This window comes from Eschscholzia californica, unplaced genomic scaffold, assembly GCF_041429995.1.
Source record: "Eschscholzia californica isolate CP2 unplaced genomic scaffold, dmEscCali1.0.p SCAF_6, whole genome shotgun sequence".
Taxonomy (NCBI): Eukaryota; Viridiplantae; Streptophyta; class Magnoliopsida; order Ranunculales; family Papaveraceae; genus Eschscholzia; species Eschscholzia californica.
Window position 1 is genome coordinate 19,407,153 of NW_028238483.1, and position 18,031 is coordinate 19,425,183.

An 18,031-nucleotide genomic window follows, 5' to 3' on the forward strand; every position below is an offset into this window, starting at 1 on the left:
TTGAATTAAAAACATAGCAGGAGAAATTATCGAGAAACTATCATAGCAAGATTCAATTACGGTTACTACAATATCTATGTCATTCAAGTCTAGTACTTTACACAAAATTAAGTACTTAAAACAATAAAACTAATGCATGAAATGGTTTTATAGATGGTTTGTACCTCAACTGAATGAGGATATCACGAAGACAAAGATTCTCAAAATTAGTACCTATCTAGCTATACCATCTTGCTGAAGACATGAAAATTTATGATATACAATAAATAAGCATTCATAGACATAGTTTCTACGTTTTTCATCTTAAGCTAAGTTTTGAGTTATGTTTGTTATGGTTCAAGCATTCTAGATTAAAATGGAATACGGTGCTCCATGGCTTAATAATACAAATTTACTTTTAAATTTGGCAGATCGGGATGGTACCTCCCGGAATGGTGGCTTAGTGATATCCAAATCACATAAGAATTACAGGGTATAGAATATTGTTACCTCTTGTGGTTTGAAGTGTCTACGCCATGGCAGTAGATTTTTGAGCCGCCCAGCAACCCATAAACACTATCACATTTTAGAATCTTGTCTTGAAATTAATAGACCGTGAGGATATAATTTGTATATAAACTTAGAAAGACCCGACTATCTGATTGTGCAAAGAGCTATAAACTTATAAATTAAGAGCATTCAAACATGTTCGCCGACCAAACAAAACAATCGAATATCAACATAAGATGTCTCGCTTCCAAAGTTTCTTGTCTTAGTTATTAGACTCTTTTTTATCTTTTTCATATGGCCACTGTTTTGGGGAAAGCATTAAAGTTTCCGGGGAAGACGGTGGAAAACAAAAAAAAAGTTAAACAAAACACCCCTTTAATGTCGCCGGAAAAAAGTCGCCGGCCGGATGTTGCCGGCGACTTCATCATCTTCTCTTTCTCTCTCTTATCTTTCTCTTTCTCTTTCTTCTCTCTCTTCTCCCTCTCTTTCTTCTCAATGTCTCCGACGAAGGGGAGGAGCCCCTTCGCCGGAGATGGAGAATAAAAAAAATAAAAAATTTCGCCGAAGATGGTGTAGTCGTCGAAGATGGTGGAGTCGCCGGAGAAAGGAAGAAGAAACTGAAAAGGATTTGGTTGTTTGGGGGAAATAAAAAAAATCTAATTTTTTTTGTTTCCACCCAAAACTTCACACCCCGGAAACTATTTAGCTTTCCCCAAAGCGCTGGCCTTTTCATATACAAAGTATTATTTCTTGATCAATGAACATATTATTATGGACGAAAAATATTGATCTAGAATGTTGTCTCATAGTCCCTAAGTGTGTGCTACTAAAACGAAGATGTACATTCAAAATCTTACACTATAATAGCCATTGAGTTACTATTATGTGATTATCAATCGAGGTGTTTTCATTGTTCATAAAAAAAGGGGGTTTTTCATCAAAATGAGAGAGAAGGAGAGTCAGAGAGAGATGAAATTTACAAGTAAACTATAATTCAAACTTTCACTGTATAGATCATACAAAAATCTCCAATCAATCAAACTCCAATTTCTCCAAACTGTACAAAAGAATTCCTAAACAAAAAGGTTATTAAAATCAAGAGACTGAAAACGAAATAACAAATCGATTTAGGGTTTGAAGAGATTTAACGAATGCATTTGAAGATTCGAGGAAGAGAAGGAGAGCAAGAATCGTCAAACAGCTAATTTAGAGTAACTCAAATAAAGGAACGTCAAGTAGAAAACCAATAAACAGATTAAACAAAGAGTTATTTAAATAAACTGAGTCCATCAGCTCAAATCATAAAACTTGATAAGAAGATGGAGTTTTGATAGAGAGAGACCTGGTTTGATGAGGATCCGTTGAGTTTCCTGTTCATTCAAAGAATAAACCATCTTAATATGGGATTGCAGTCCTTTGTAAGTGAAGATTAAAATGCAATGCACGAAAAAATAAAACCCTGAATCTTAGAATGATTAAAGAAGAAGATCAAATTCACAAATTCTCTCGAACTACCGATGATTTTTAAGGGGAAAGAAAAGGGTGGCGTTTGGTGATGCTTGGTTATGGGTCGTGGTCATCTGGGTGCATGTGAATGGATATTAATGAATTGCTACATGGAAAACATTTGATCTGTAACTGAAACTCTTTTTCTCTTCATCTTCTTAGTGATAACCTCTTGAGCTTTGAATTGATTGAACAATTGAGATTGGTCAATCTGTTTGATCAACGACTTAAATTGGTCCCTGAAATAATTACAACCAATTAAAGAGCCTATCCCATTACCAATAAATTAGAGTTACATATGGATAATGGAAGGTCATGATTTATCATGAGATAAATAAAAGGCCAAGATTTATCATGGGTTTGTCCTAGTCAACACTTTTCAACCTGTTTTATTATATAGACTAGGTATAAACCATGCCTTCGGCACGGTCCATTATATTGAGTATTTCATACGTCATAAAGTAGTTGGCTACTCGTTATGAAAATGAATGACTCTAAATTTGTAGAAATAAACCTCAGGCTATAACATCCGTTAGATCTCTTTTTATCAGAGACGAACCATACTAAATATTTGGGAATTCAAATCTTCAAAAAAAAATTTGTGTACACAAACAAATCGAATTTACCCAAACCTAAAAAAAAAATTCATTGGCTTCCCAAATAAATTTTTTTTGAGTGATTCTTGATATGAACTTAATATTTCTTTTTTCATTGATTTTAATTTTCTAGTGTGTTCTCGTTTTATTTTCAGACTCTGCATCCGCGTATCTTTGAGTTTTCTCTCTTACCACTCCATTTTGCAGTTGGTGTAACCAATTTCTACATTGTATCGTAATTTACATTGTAATCACACTTCGTTATCTTATTCATGAGAGTAAGAGCAGAGATATTATTTGTTGAGAGATGTTTGGAATATGATAATTAATCCTTGAAACCAGGCATGACCATAAGCCCAACCCTCAATCTATTAATGAATCAGCTTCTAGTTGTATCATCATCATCATTATCTTCAACCATGTCTGTCCATATGTGTGTTTATATATAGACAGATTTAATCATCTTCAGATAAGTTTGACAACGGAGCCTTGGATGTCCACTATTCAAGATTAATGCTTATTTATACCTCGAAATGTTGTCCTCATTCTTGAATGAACAATCAGTAAGTACTTTTGATCCACAAAATTTAGCAAATTCTAAATCCTGTTATTCAAAAGAATCAAATGAATTTTCAAACTTCAAAATATCACCACCTAGATTGTAAATTTCAACCATAAAACATTCGCCTCGGAAAATAAGTTTTTGAATGTGTAATTCTTGTGAGACCTTTTGGGGTAGTTGATAGAGTCTCTAATGGAGTTTACTACGAGATTTAACTAAATCTTCAGGATCTGTAAAAGTCGAAACACATACTGATGAAGAAGAAATCATCAAAATTCAGTTCCATGTACGAACGCCAAATAAGCCTATTTTAGGACCAAAATGACTTATAAAGAGTGTTTTTTTTTTACAAAGTGAAACTGAAATGAAATTTGCAAAATGTCTGATAAACGAATATACTTAATAGAAATGAAACCTAAGTGACAGGACAAACAACTTCTAGTTTCTCTTTTAATGCAGAGTAAATTCAAAAGAACTGGAATGGGTCTGGAGCTCATACAAACTACGCTGAAACATGCAAACAAATTTAGAGATACAAAAAACAATGCGAAAGAAGCCATATAATTCATTTTGAACTACAATAAGACACTAAAGGTATGTTTATAACAATAAGTACACTATAAGATCTCCATAAAAAAATAATTCATGTACGATACATTGGGTTTGAAACACACATTTATCTTTGTTGGACCAAGAAGACCATTCATACTTCCAAGAAGAAAATTTATTGCAATTGCGATCGAAAAATTTGTATGGAGACTAAATAGAGTAATGACCCTGAAATGGAATAGACAGAGATTGATATGTGAATTTTTTTTCATAATAGATTTCGTATTCAAAACTTCAGGAAGAAATTGACACAAAGTTGGTAAATCTAAATCGATACTATCATCGTATTTAACGAATCGACCTTGAAATGGAATAGAAAGAGATTGATATGAGAATTTTTTTCATAATAGATTTCGTATTCAAAACTTCAAGAAGAAATTGACACAAAATTGGTAACATCTAAATTGATACTATCATCGAATTTAACGAATTATAGATTGAGTTATTATTAAGTGGAAGGTTATGTATCAAAATACATAGACTCTGGAAAACCATTGAATCTGAAAAGGCACGGACTCTGAAAAACAGTTGTAGGAAACAATAGGCATAAATAGACTCTGAAAAACTTATACAAAAGACCATTGATAAATACATGTTATATTAATTTCTATCAGACATTTCATCAAACACATGTATGGCAGCATCTGAACTATTAAAAACCAAACAATGCCAAAGATCAATGAAGCAAAAAGCAATGAAGCAATAAACTTATGATGTCTAGATTGAGTTACTGTTAATTAGAAAGACTTTGAAAACCATTTGTAGGAAACAACATGCATACCATTAGTTAATATCTATTAGACATTTCATCAAATATATATATATATGACAACATCAAATATTCACATAAATCAATCAACCAAAAAATAAAGAAAATACTAACCTTTTGATGAAATATTGAACTCCTGAACTATCAAAATGTGTTCTGAACACCTGAACAATGAAGCAAAAAAAATGATGAAGCAAATGAGAAAACAAAATGAATTCATAAAAAAACAATTAAGCAAAAGTGTTCCGACCTTTTCAAAGCAATTTTTAGTGAGGTAGATGAAATTGTTTTGTAGATGTAATTTTAAGGGACTGGGAGAGCTTTTGGGCGTTGAAGATATTAGAAATTGAAGATTTGTGTAACACAAACCTTGATTATGATTGAAAATTGAGAATATATGGCCGTTGAGAAATCAAGAATTCAATGTTGAGATATAGGTTTCTCAGGAATTCAGCATGGAAGAGAGAGGAGTAAGGAACAGGTTGTTATGCTAAGAGCCTAAGAGTGCTCAATTGCTCATTGCCATATTAATTCAAAGAAATTAATTGATACATTATTGCTGAAATTAAAATTAAACGGACACAAATTAAAATTGAACGGTTGTTAATCTTAAAAGCAAGAAACTGTTGTTATGCTAAGAGCCGAAGAGTGCATGTTGCCATATTAATTGGAAGAAATTAAATGCTATATTATTACTGAAAATAAAATTAAATAAACATAATGAACGAACCGTTGATATCTATTGAGTCCAATGGTTTGTATGCTTTTCTTTGTTAATCTTTAAATACAGACGGTGGAGATTTAATACGGGATAATGGACGGCCAGATTTATCTCTGGGTTTGTTTTTTTTTTGTCAAAGTTTTGTCCTAGTCAGCATAAAACATCCTATTTTATATAATAGATATAGTAGTTTGGGGATTACATATTCCATTTTCTCTTTTCCTTTGGATGTCTTGCAAATATGGTATAAATGCATACACGAGTTGACGACAGTCGTGCATAACCAATATAAAAGTTAGTACTATCCCCCCACCGAGGACAATTATCATTATTCATAAGTTCATATCTGAAGGATCTCTAAGGTTTCCTGCATTGTGTCTAACGAAACCACATACTCCGTAGCTAGTGTAGACTATTGCCAGTTCTTTTGAGTTTAGATCTTGCGATTGTACTCTTAGATGTGATGTTTCAACCATTAGTGTTGGCAATGAAGCGGCATTTGGTTATGATGATGATGCCATTGATGATAGAATAATGAGTTTGGTAGCACAGTGCCAATTTTGGGGACCAGAAGTAAGAAAGATCTGCTTACATCTGTATCAGTGCTGGTTGTGTGATGTGAAGAAACATATACACGGTATTTTGCGAAATGTAATACTAATTGCATTTTATTCCATACAGTGGAATTCTTTATTGAACAAGTTGCATCTACTATTGCAGCAAAAAAAAAGAAAAGTTGCATTTACTATCAAACACATCAAACTTACCTAAAACTAAAATTTTTCTTCAATCCGAAATTTTGTTTTTTTTCTTCTGAAATCGTCTACGGTAGTTATTAGAAGGCATTAATCAGAAAGAGATAATACAAAGATACATCGTGAATCATGAATAGAATAAACACTATAACCGCTTGATAAAAAGCCTAAAGTCCATCCTTAATAAAGAGCCTAAAATACTAACCTAGATTAGATTATTTACACGTCCATGAAATCAAAACATGAACGTCCCTGTTGTGGAGTGTGTGTCTGACCACTGCACCAAAAAGCGGTGGATTAAATTTTGGTGTTTGTGTTTGTGAGATAGACAAAAATTTAGAAATGAAATACAAAACTAAAACCCTTTCCTACCAAAGTAAAACCCTAAATCCCATTAAATCAAAACCTCATACTTTACCCATAACTTCTCTGCAAAACGAAGATTCTGTATTTCTTTCGGATTCCTTTCTATTTCCTTGTTGAGTTTTGAATGTTGGAGCGTCTCATTTCAGAAAATCAACAGTAAGCTCGACATCTCTCTCTCTCTCTCTGTCTCTCTCTTTCTCTCTCTCTCTCTCTCTCTCTCACTCATCTAGGTTTTCAGAGACATTGGGTAACCGATATCCTAACATACTGATGGTATTCCGGAAGAGGGTTCCCTCCCGAAATTTTCCTTTTTTTTGGTTTATCTTTTAGATCTACTATATCATACCCCACTCAGAAACCCTAATTTTCACTGACATCCTCTCTGCAAATCCTTATTTCCATTCACTGTACTTCTTTTTCCTTTCAGTTTCCCTTAATTTTATCAGAGATTAGAGTTAGTATTTATTTCATTAATATATGTTGGGAAGAAGAAATTAAACGGAAGTAGAGGAATATAAGAAAAAAAAAATGGGATATAGGATATGTATAAAGATCGAGGAGGAGGTGCTGGATCGAAGTCTCAGATTGCTTTCAACGATGCCATAGACAAAACCTTGCGAGATCATCACCATCCACTTCAAAGTGAGTAGTTACTGACGATCTCTCGTTACTTCAACACTTCGCGGCTTTATCAGGGATGATGAATCTACTATAACAATGGAAGTCGAGAGGGATGTAATTAGTATTTTCAATATTATTAGTATAATAAATTTTATATTGTCGACCTTTAGGGTCTTTTCATTCTCGATCTTAAGGATCTCTTTTGTCGACCTTTAGGGTCTTTTCTTTGAGTATGTGTCTTGTCAATTCCTTTCCCTTCACGAGGCACTTTACGAACATATGTGGTAAATCAACCTTAACTATGAAATCAACTTAAACCTTAACAAAATAAAATATATCAATGGGGTGGGGTCGGGGTAAAGGGTCCTGAGTCTGCCAATTAAAGTTTTGTGGGTCGGATGGGTCTAGCCCACAAGGGCCAGTGGGCACCCGTGGTCTATAATGGGTACCCTTAGCCGCCACCCTCGTGGTGTGAACTTTTGTTCCACAACAAGAAGCCTCATCACTTAGTAAACGCGAGTTTACACTTTTAACTTGGATGATGAGCCCAAAAGGGTACACCCGCAAGTATACGGACTTCAAGTAGTAAAACTCGGTAAAACCGGAATCGAATCCTCAGGGACTAAGTATAATCTATTTTAAAACTTGTATCTATGGCGATTTACTCTTTTAAAGATTGTTTTGAAGTAAAATAAGTAAAACAGAAACAATAAAAAGTTGATAATCGGGAAACTTATGAGAAGGGAGAATTTAGGGGTTCAGGATCCACTTTAGCAAGTATGACATCTAATTTATGCAATTCAGATCTTCTTCTTATATAACTTAAGGAAGAATAACCAACCTCAGATGATTTTGACTTTTCAAAACACTTACTTTAACACTTTCAATTTCGGTACGTAAAATCACGGGTACTCTAACTATTAGATATCAAACGTAAGCATGAAACATTAAAGACCTAAAGCCTAAATATGAAACATCAAACATAAGTATAACTAATGAAAGGGGTTATCGTGAAAGATACGCGAAGAAATCAAAGTATTTAAGTACTTAAAAGTGATTAAGTCAGAAAATCACACAAAACTAAAACTTAACCTCAACCCTATATCGGGAAAGTTAGTTACTCATGATGGATGAGAGCATAATAATGATTACAGAGAAGAAAAATAATAACATTAAAGAAAGAAAAAGAATCGGAGAAGAAAACACATTTTTTCACGAAATTTCACTCTGTGCAGCCAAACAGACCCTTAGGGAAAATAGCTTTCTCGTCTTCTCGGAAAATACTTCTCTGTGTGAAAATTATTTTCCTCAACTGATTCCTCTCTCTCTACTGTTTTCTCTTTCTTTTTCACTCTAAACTTTCTCTTTCTCTCTCTATAATAATATAACTCTCTCTTTTTCTCTCTAACCGAAACAGATAAAGAAAGAAGAAAAGAAAAGAGATTTAAAAGCTTGATTTCATTAATTCAAAATCTCTCTCTCTTTTTAACTCTGTCAATCTAACCTTCTCTCTCTCACAAAGAGAAGAATTAGAATAAGAAAAAGAAACAGAAACTCTCTAACTCACTTTCTCTCTCTAGCTCGGATTTGCTTCTTTAATGGAGAGATGCTCCCTTCTCAAACTCTTTCTTCTCCTTTTATAAGTTTGAAGGGTTGGTCTCCCTCTCCTTCTTTCTTCTTTAGTCATCAAGTCGGTTGCTAAGCTTTTGACAAGTTTCTAAAAGAAACGAGTCGGTCTCGGTTTTGGAAACAGGCAAAGAAAGGAAAGAGGAAGACGATGACAGTTAAAAGAAGTTGATTTCCGGCTTCCGTGCTTCGCGGCTGGACGGGAAGACCTGCAGCTCAAGTTCTTGGATGTGGCCACGCTTCTTGATTAAATCGCATCCGTTAGATCATCTCGGGTCGCGCGGATAGCTTGGCGTACCTCTAGCGTAACTGAAAGTGGCCCACGACTTCTCCGGTCCATCCGATTATTTGCGGGATGTGCGCCACGTGTTTCTCTTGACTTTTGGTCCATTGAATTTGACCCGAACTTTGACTCGCTCTACTTTGTTCATCCGAACTCCGATTTGACTTCCCTTTTCGCCTACGGGGTCGTCTTGGACTCTACTTTCCATCCGAGCACTAATCTTGACCATGAAATCAGAATCAACAAATGACCAAAATACTCCTAGTCTGCATATTCTCCGACTTTTATCCGTTTTGCACACATAACTCTGAAAAAGGTACCTGAGTAGAAAAAGGAGTAATTCCTGAGAGTAACTGCCCTAGATAGACTAACTTGTCCAAATTAAGAGACTCAGATGGGACATTTTCATGTCTCATCACTCCGGACTCTTTCGCGTGTGGACTATAATTGTACGATTAAGCAAGCGACGAGGCCTTTGGGGTGGGTTGTGGAGCCTTCGATGATAACAAAATTCTATATATGTTGGGTTAGAACTTGGACGCGAGTGTCTAAAGCATAGACAACGTCGTTATCTCTAAAGAGGGGTACCACAGGTGAAACCAGAGCGAAAGACGACTCGGCGCTAAGAGTGGGGGATTGTGATAGTCCCACATCTCTCATGAGAACATGAGGAGACTGAACAATAGGTGTACGTCTAAACTTGGTAAGTGACAAGGCTTAGTAGATGGACTCGTGGAGCTTCCGTATGCTTCGTCAAGAACATAAACTCTATATTGTTGGGTTTTTTACTTAGGTGTCTAAAGCCCGACACAATATCTTTTAACATCCATACTTAAGTAATACTATTTCGGAGAGGAGGAAAACAAAAAGCACCTACTTGATTATCTGAAAACGAGATTTAGGGTTTCATCTCGGTTCTCTTTATTCTCCGTGTTTGGATCTTGGAACCTTCGTATTTGAGAAATTGAGCAGTAAGCACTACCTCTCTATCGTTACTTGACATTTCTCCTCCATACCAGGTCTCCTCTCTCTCTAGATGCACGTACGTATGTTTATCCCATTATCGAAGTATAACTATTACGGTATACTTTTCTTCTAATACACTTTATGGTCGACACTAACTAATCACTAATCAAGAACAAATTATCAATACTGTTTCATCTTTTCTCTCTATCTCTCTCTAAAACTACTTTTTAGTTTATGTTATCTATCAGATATATAATAAGATCTTGGAGTGTAGGTTTTAGAGAGCGAAACCCATACTACACAGTTTTTTTTTCTCTCTATCTCTCTTAACTCTAAAGAAATATCATTATCATCAACAAGATCGCCAATTCTCTCCTCTTCTTGGATTCTTCTTTCTCTCTCCAACATGGATCGCCTTACAACATTTAAATTCGATGAAGGATATAATCCACTTTTTGGTGATGTTAAATGTTTATGGAATAGAAGTATGGATATAGATGTTAGTGAGAAAAGAAGAGTCACTGTTGCCTATTTCTACGATGAACATCTCATATACATATATATAATATATATATATATATATATATATATATCTATTATACAAAACAGATCCTTGTGACTAGGATACAATAATTACATAAAATATGACTAGGACAACAATAAGGTGACTGGACGTCCAAGTAGATATCTATCTTACATTCAAAGGTTTGATAAATTTAGTCCCTTCGTTACCCTCCCTCTCTCTCTCTCTCTCTGCCTGAAATAAACCCATTGAACGATTCTATACTTTCATCTTCCTACGCTTCCAGTTCTTGCTTTACTGGATAAAAGGTTTGTTTTACCTCTCTCTCTATCTCTCTCTCAGTATCTATTTTTTTTTTTTTCTGTCCAAAGCTTTTTATATCTCAAAGATAAGTTTTACCTCTTTTCATCTCTCTCATATCGATTTCTATTTTCCCTCTCTCTCTAAAGCTTTATCTAATCGCTCTCCGACTACAACCGTACCAAGGTTTTTGACCAATCCTTCATGCCACAAATGAAAAGAGGTTCTTTGGTTTTAATAAGGGTTTTATGGGTTGTTCATTGGGTTCTCTGGTTTTAAATTAGGAGATTTTATAAATAGGTTTGATATAGGTTCACCCAATTATATTGTGAATTTGAAAATCAACAAGAAGGCTAGAGGTAATGTTAAGGTTCTATCATTTTCATTATTTCGTAATCTTTTTATGGCTAGACGGAAACAAATTTTAAATAGGGGATTTTATAAATAGGTTTCATATAGATTCCTTCAATTAGAGTGTGCATTTTTTAAATCAACAAGAAGCCTAGAGGTAACTTTCGGGTTCTCTCATTTTCGATATTTCGTAATCCTTTAGTTGTCTTCTTTAACATCCTTATTAGGTTCGATTTAGATGATTTATGTGTATTATCTGTATAGAAGTTGTCCTCTTTGTTTATCCGTGTACTGTTGAAATGGTTTTACCTATGTTAATATTTTTTTTGTTTCTATATGTCTATCGTTAGTGGTTTTATTAGTGTAAAGACTGATTATAAACAATCAATTACATTAAACTCTAGCTGGACGCCAGGTTGCATGGTATTTTCCATTTTTTATTAACAACTAAGAATGTATGGTGTATGGATAAGGTAAACCTCTGAGCTCCGACTATAATTTGTTATCAGTTGTGATTTGTGCAAATTTAGATTGGTTCAAGAATGTATTGTTACTATTGTAAATTTGTCTTTTAGGTTTGGATATTCAATATTTAAATTTTGTATGACATTTGTTTCAGTCCAAGTTGTTTGTTGATTAATGGTTCACAAGATGCAAATCTAGGTTTTAAACCCCACACCCGGAGTATATGAATATACAATGTGATGTTATATGTCTAAACCTTATCTAACGGGATGTTTACGAGTAGAGGATATGATGAAGTTCTAGAATGTACCATAAATCTACCATTAGGATGTTCTTGATGTCGAACTTCTCTGAAATGGATATTGTAGTGATGCATTTCTATGTCTCACTAAATTTCATTTTATCATTTTTATTACTTTTTTTCCTTATCCACAAAGTTCCCTTTTTGTTTATTTCTTCCTAATTTATGCCATTGGGTTGGTTTTGAAAGTGCACATACCCGGGATGGATGGGCAACAAATATGCGAGAGAGGAGATGCTTGCAGTCTTGAGATACATGAACGTAGTCGGGGATTTTGTACTGAACAACCATTATTCGATGGAAGGACACTTACTCCAATGGTCTTCCTGAAATTCTTGGGATCTTCTTGATCTTCAAAGGGGTAAGCTCCCACCAACATAACATAAAGGGTTACTCCACATGACCAGACATCATCCTATTTTTGCACTCTTTGGGCATTTGATGCAGGTCGATAGTCACCGTCTTTTTTTTGCTGATTGGAGTTAATATAAACGAACTTGTACAGTCTCCAAAGGTGCAAAGTCTGCGTAGCTAAAAGAATTGGAGTCCCATTGCCAAATTACCAAAATATTTTGCGAAAATTCTCATTTTGGTGAGAACTTTAGAGGCTTCTGATTGCAATTGATGTGTAAGAAGTTTCAGACAGTATCGGTATAGTATTTGGGATGCTCTGTTGTTTATTCCGCTTAAAAAAAGTAGGTTTTCTTAACAACATTATCTTCGTCTACTTATATTGGTGTCTAGATAAATATTTCAGTAACTATAATTGATTGTAGTTTGAACTTGGCAGGAAGTTAACTTGAGCCTGTTGTAATTGTTAGTAATTATTCTGCGGCCAACAAAATTTATTATGTGTTTTAGCATTAGCCAATGTGCAAGACAGTGTTAGGGAAGAGACAACTAACCCATCCTCGCTCGAGTGGGAGATTACAGTTAAGCTGGTTTAACAAGTTGTCTTGATCCTTGCCCTTTACCATCTGCTGCAAAAAAAAAGGACATCGGGACAAAGAAATACTATTTTATGCACCAAAGTTTGGCCTTGGAGATCTCCTCTTTGATAGGGATGTTGTCTACGTAGCCATTATTGATCATCTGGTTCAGTTTTCTAATGTTGACAACAACAATGGAGAAGCTGTTCGAAAAGGTATTCAGTACTTTGTTTTGTCCGAATCTCAATAAGTAGTCTAAGAGTACATATAAAACCTTATTCATTTATATACTGTTGAGTGTTCAATTCAAAGCATGCGACTACTTTCTCTTCATTGTTAGTAATCACGTAGTAGTTAATATTAGAGACTGAACCATATAGGCAAAGGGTTGGTAGCCTGGTAAGCAACATGGTCGATGTATCAGGGGTGAAAAGACTGATTCTGGAAAACGATTCTAATATCCTATTTTGGTATATCGATTACGTAGTAGTCTATATTGGTGGGATATTGCCGGTGTACTGCAAATGATACATTCATATCAACTACTTCCGTAACAGAGTTTCCATTTTGGAGTTGAGTGTCTTGTATCCTTATGTTTATTAGGGAAGGGCCATGATGGTGGGTGAGGCCTTGGTAAAATCACTTCAAAAGACGAAAATTCAATTGATGTGAAATTGGACTAGATTTTCATTTTTCTTTTCAGTAGGAAGCCTCCTAATGCATCAGATGATAAAAGCTACAAACCTGTGTCACTGGGGTCTAAAGAAGGTGGTACAGAAAATGAGAAAGGATATGAATCTGGGAAGGAAAATGAAATCAGTAGGTCTGATGATGACGATGATGAGGCGGGCGTTTCGGGGTGGGAAACGGGCCGGGCTCGGGCACCCATGGGCACTAATGTCCCGGGCTCGGGCGTTTCGGGTAACACTACTCAATGCACATTAAACCAAACGGGCGGGCTCGGGCCGGGCATAAACTTAATTCTCTTGCACAAAGCCCGCCATGTGCACTAGCCCGTGGCGGGTAGTTCGGGCTATGGTCGGGCCGGGTTCCGGGTCCACTCATTACAAAAAAAAAGTATAGCTTTAAGTCAAAATTTCACACTCTACCGCCACTTTACAAATCTAAAGAAAAATCTATGCAGGTACACAAATTTTATACTAAGTGTGGTTCACAATTAATATAACATAATCTAACATAGAATATTATGGTAAAACTAATGATATTATACAAACACTAAATCTAAAGAACAATAGTACAATACCACTGTATAAATCTAAAGAGTACAAGAAGAGGACGAGAGAAGAAAAGAGACTTCGATTAAAGAAAATGTTACAATGAAGACTCGTGATAGAAAATAAAATTTGTTATGTAAAAATTGCATCTTCGATCTTCGCTCTTCTATGAACCAACAATTCTACGAAGTTCATCTTCTTTCTTCTGGACATGCATAATGGAGATTAAATAATACATTCTCATGAAATCAAAGATAAGAGAAATTGGTAGTTGACAAATAAAGTCATTCAATCTCTTTTTACACCTCTCATTCTGTCTCACTATCTTTCTTTCTCTAGCACTCTCTCTATCTCTATCTCTCGTACAGTAGATACACAAGGGATTGGGAGTGGGAATGGGAGCGGCAGTGGCTATTAGGTTTGGAGAAAGTGAGGGTTAATGTCTTATTTATAGGCATTAACCCACAATCTAAATCCAACAAGAGGGATTGAAGACTTTTGCTTTCCTGGCCGTTAGATTTATACATGTGGATCTAATTTAGGTGGTGCCTATAGACGGGCTTCATACTCGGGCTTAACAGACGGGTTAGACACTCGGGTAAGTGTTTTCTAAAGGAAGCCCAAGCCCGCCCACTATCAAAAGGCGGGCCGGGCGTGCACTACCCATGTCGGGCTTCGGGCTGGACGTTTATTAGACGGACTCGGGCGTTTCGGATCGGGTTTCGGGCTTTCGGGTAGAATTCCCACCCTTAGATGTGGATGTCTCAGAAGGGGATGATGCAACACAATCGAAGTCAAAGGTTAAAGAACACATTGAATTTCACAATGGAAGGCTAAGACGAAAAGCAATACCTGATCATGATGACCTTGAGGTAGTTAATGCAGGCGCACCTATTTCTTTCCAATACAAGGCTTTCTTTCTCACATGATCATGTGGCCGAGTTAAATATGCTGATCGATTTTTGCTATATATTCAGTTACAGTTTTTGCTGAATTATGTAGGAAAATAAAAACTGATGCACAGTACTATCTTTTTGTTGACTTTTTCGAAACTGTTATACCAATTTTGTGTATATGTGATAGTTCCAGCTCATATTTTTGTACCTTGTTTATATTTCAACATTTGTCTTTATTCTCAATCTATTTGATATTCCATATGAGTATCTCCTTTGTTTGACATTATATACTATGTATCATCCTGTACAACCTTCTTGCTGTGACATGCAAGCTAAGTGAAATTTTGATCATGCCAGGGTTCTAATGAGAAAAATGACGGCGAAGATGAGGAAGATGACAAAGATGAGGAAGACGAGGACAACGATGATGTCGATAACCAGTAATCTGCAGGTGCAGATTCTTCAGATGAGGACCACTCAGAACATGGTGAGCTCTGTATTTTGCAAAGCTATTGTAAATGTAACCTTCACACTTTTACATGTGTAACAGAAAATCTTTGCACTAATATCTCTATTTGACAACAATACGAGGTATTGCTTACCAGATATATTTAGCAAAAAAGACCAAACCGAAATAAGGCAGGAAAGTATTTTCTTGTCTTAGTCATTAGGTCATATATTCTTACTTACAATTTCTATTTTTGGGTTTATCATTGTTACATACATAAAAGGTGTTAACTTAAATAGATATTTTGTAGTCCTAACAAGGTTGTGTGCAAGTATTTACGAGATATATGTTGCTGTTCATGTTATATCTATTGGAATGAGTGCAAGTCTCCAACAAGAGTATTAGATACGATTATACGAAACAACTATCCTGCACAACCAAGAAAAACACTGAAAAAGAGTATCCATGTATTGAAGCTTTTTAATGACAGTAAGATGTTTTGAATGTTTTCTAGGTTTAGTGCTATATTGCCTAATAATTTTGAGTAAGAAGTATGAACATTTTATAAAGAGTACTCATTTATCTAGTGAAGCATGGATTTGAGCAATAATTATGACAAAAGGAATTTTACTTTCATTTAGTGAAGAGCATGATGACATGTATATATTTTGGCCTGTCGAATGCAATGTTTCTCGTTCTGACATCATTATTGCATTATGCTCAGAAGAAGAGATGGGAAACGCTTCCAAGTGGAAACAACCCTTGATAGAGAGAACAGTCTCGAGAAGAACTAAAAATCTCAAGCAACTTGTATATGGAAATCCTACTTTAAACTCAACAACCTCTATCGCTGGACAAGACAGCAGTGATGGCAAAGAAAGTGATGAAGATGGTGAATTCTTCAGGCCAAAAGGAGAGAAAAAGAAGGTAGTTTTCAGAAGCTACGAGTCATTGCATGTTCTTTCAGGTGAATCCACATTTAAAACCAAATTATCTTTTTCTTTTATGCTGTAGAAATTCGGTGAAGGAGTAGATGGTAACAATGTTTCTGCTAAAGACTGTTCTAAGTTGATGTACCATGTAGAGCTCAAGGACCGGAAAAGTGACGAGCTTCGTTCTCTGCTTTTTAGTTGTCAGATTTGATATATGAGTGCCATGGGTCATTGGATGATGAATATAAACCTACGGTGTGGAGGATAGGGAGAAAATGAACTTTGTAATTATTAGATATATTTCTTATTTAAATGTTTATTTCAAATATACTTTTTTTGGGGTGTTGTCTTTGGTTTTCAAGTCTAGCAATAAAGAGAACCCAAAACAAGTAGTTACTTTGGTGTACTGAAAACTATTTTTCTGGATTTACAGGAAAATTATTTAGATAACATTCTATTCAATGATTTCACTATGTAAAATTGTAGGGATACTGAAACCGTGATAAGACTTTAACAGTATTAATGTTGCAAACGTGTTAAACTAACCAGTTACTTATTTCTAAAGCTTACATCGGAGGGACCATCATCTTCTTGCAAAAAGGTTCTAGACTTTATTATTCAAGAAAACGGTAAAGAAGGAGGTAACATAAGTGCTAATATGTTACTTGTTCAGGTTGATGCTCCTAAGGTGGTGACTGGTGAGTTCGTTCACAAACTTTTTTCTGTTAGTTTGTTCAGTGAGGTGTTAACCTGCATTGTTTTTTACATTTTGTAAAACACATAAAATTTGAAAGTAGTGGAAATTGATGCTACCTATTTTTATTTTCCTTTGAGACAGGTTATCTTGAAAGCTCTGTGCACTAACCCAAGGAATACTTGCATTTCACTTCTTAGTTCATTATTAACATTAGTATCTTTTGAGCCATAACTGATTCATATCTCAGCCACACTTGGTCTATGTAACATGTAAATTGAATAACTCATACACGTATCAATATTTGGAACCTATATGAGTTATCTGACAAGGTGACCGAAATAAGACCTAACCCGAGGAATCGAATATACAACGAACACACAGTCACACCCATGTATATATATATTAATTATTGTTGTCGTAGTAAATTGAGCCATTAATTTTATTGATTCTTTTTTTGCTTTTGCATGAACCTATTTCAAATTATTCACGGAACAACGCCCAACTAGGTTAGAGGAGTAGTTTATGGTTTTAACACTTTTAGATATTAATACTGGTTTTGCGAATCTCAAGACGTTTGCAGAGGCTATTGTCTCAGAGAGAAAACATTCAAGATTTGAGAAAAATACAAACAAAAGCATATGAGGTCAAATGCATTTTGAAATTCTAAAACCTTCATGGCTTCACAATTTGTTATCTTTGTTTTAAAAAGATTAATTTGTGCAGTCCATTTAAGGACTGATTGTCATGATATGTTTGCAGAAAATTTGAGGTCAGCTTCCACATGAAGATGATTCAGCTTTTTCTGCATTGGACGAGGATGATTTTCAGACAATAAAATATATAAAATAAGCTTGGGTGTGACATTTATCCAAAAAATATTGAGCAAAATTCAGAAAAAAAAAGTGAGTTGCTACAACATGAATAATATGTTTTTTCATTAATTCCACCTCCAAAATTTTCAAATAGATTAAGTGTTGTGCCTTAATCTGTAACGTGTTGTATTTCCAAATTTGGAATGCCCATTGTTATAATAATTGGTGCTTCACAAGATGCTAATGTAGCTATCCCCTCCGTTAAAGTATAGT

At 35.0% G+C, this 18,031-nt stretch overlaps 1 long non-coding RNA gene across 2 annotated transcripts; it reads left to right on the forward strand.

Annotated features, from left to right (window-relative positions):
- Positions 1–10,606: 10,606 nt before the first annotated feature.
- Positions 10,607–16,642, forward strand: LOC147532246 (uncharacterized). 2 transcript variants are annotated; one of them, XR_015228445.1, is made up of 7 exons: positions 10,607–10,700; positions 11,999–12,170; positions 12,257–12,504; positions 12,600–12,953; positions 15,227–15,356; positions 16,042–16,244; positions 16,332–16,642. It is a non-coding gene; the product is annotated as an uncharacterized LOC147532246 (long non-coding RNA). The 2 variants fall into 2 exon arrangements; XR_015228444.1 differs by having other exon boundaries at positions 12,257–12,953.
- The last annotated feature ends 1,389 nt before the right edge of the window (positions 16,643–18,031 follow it).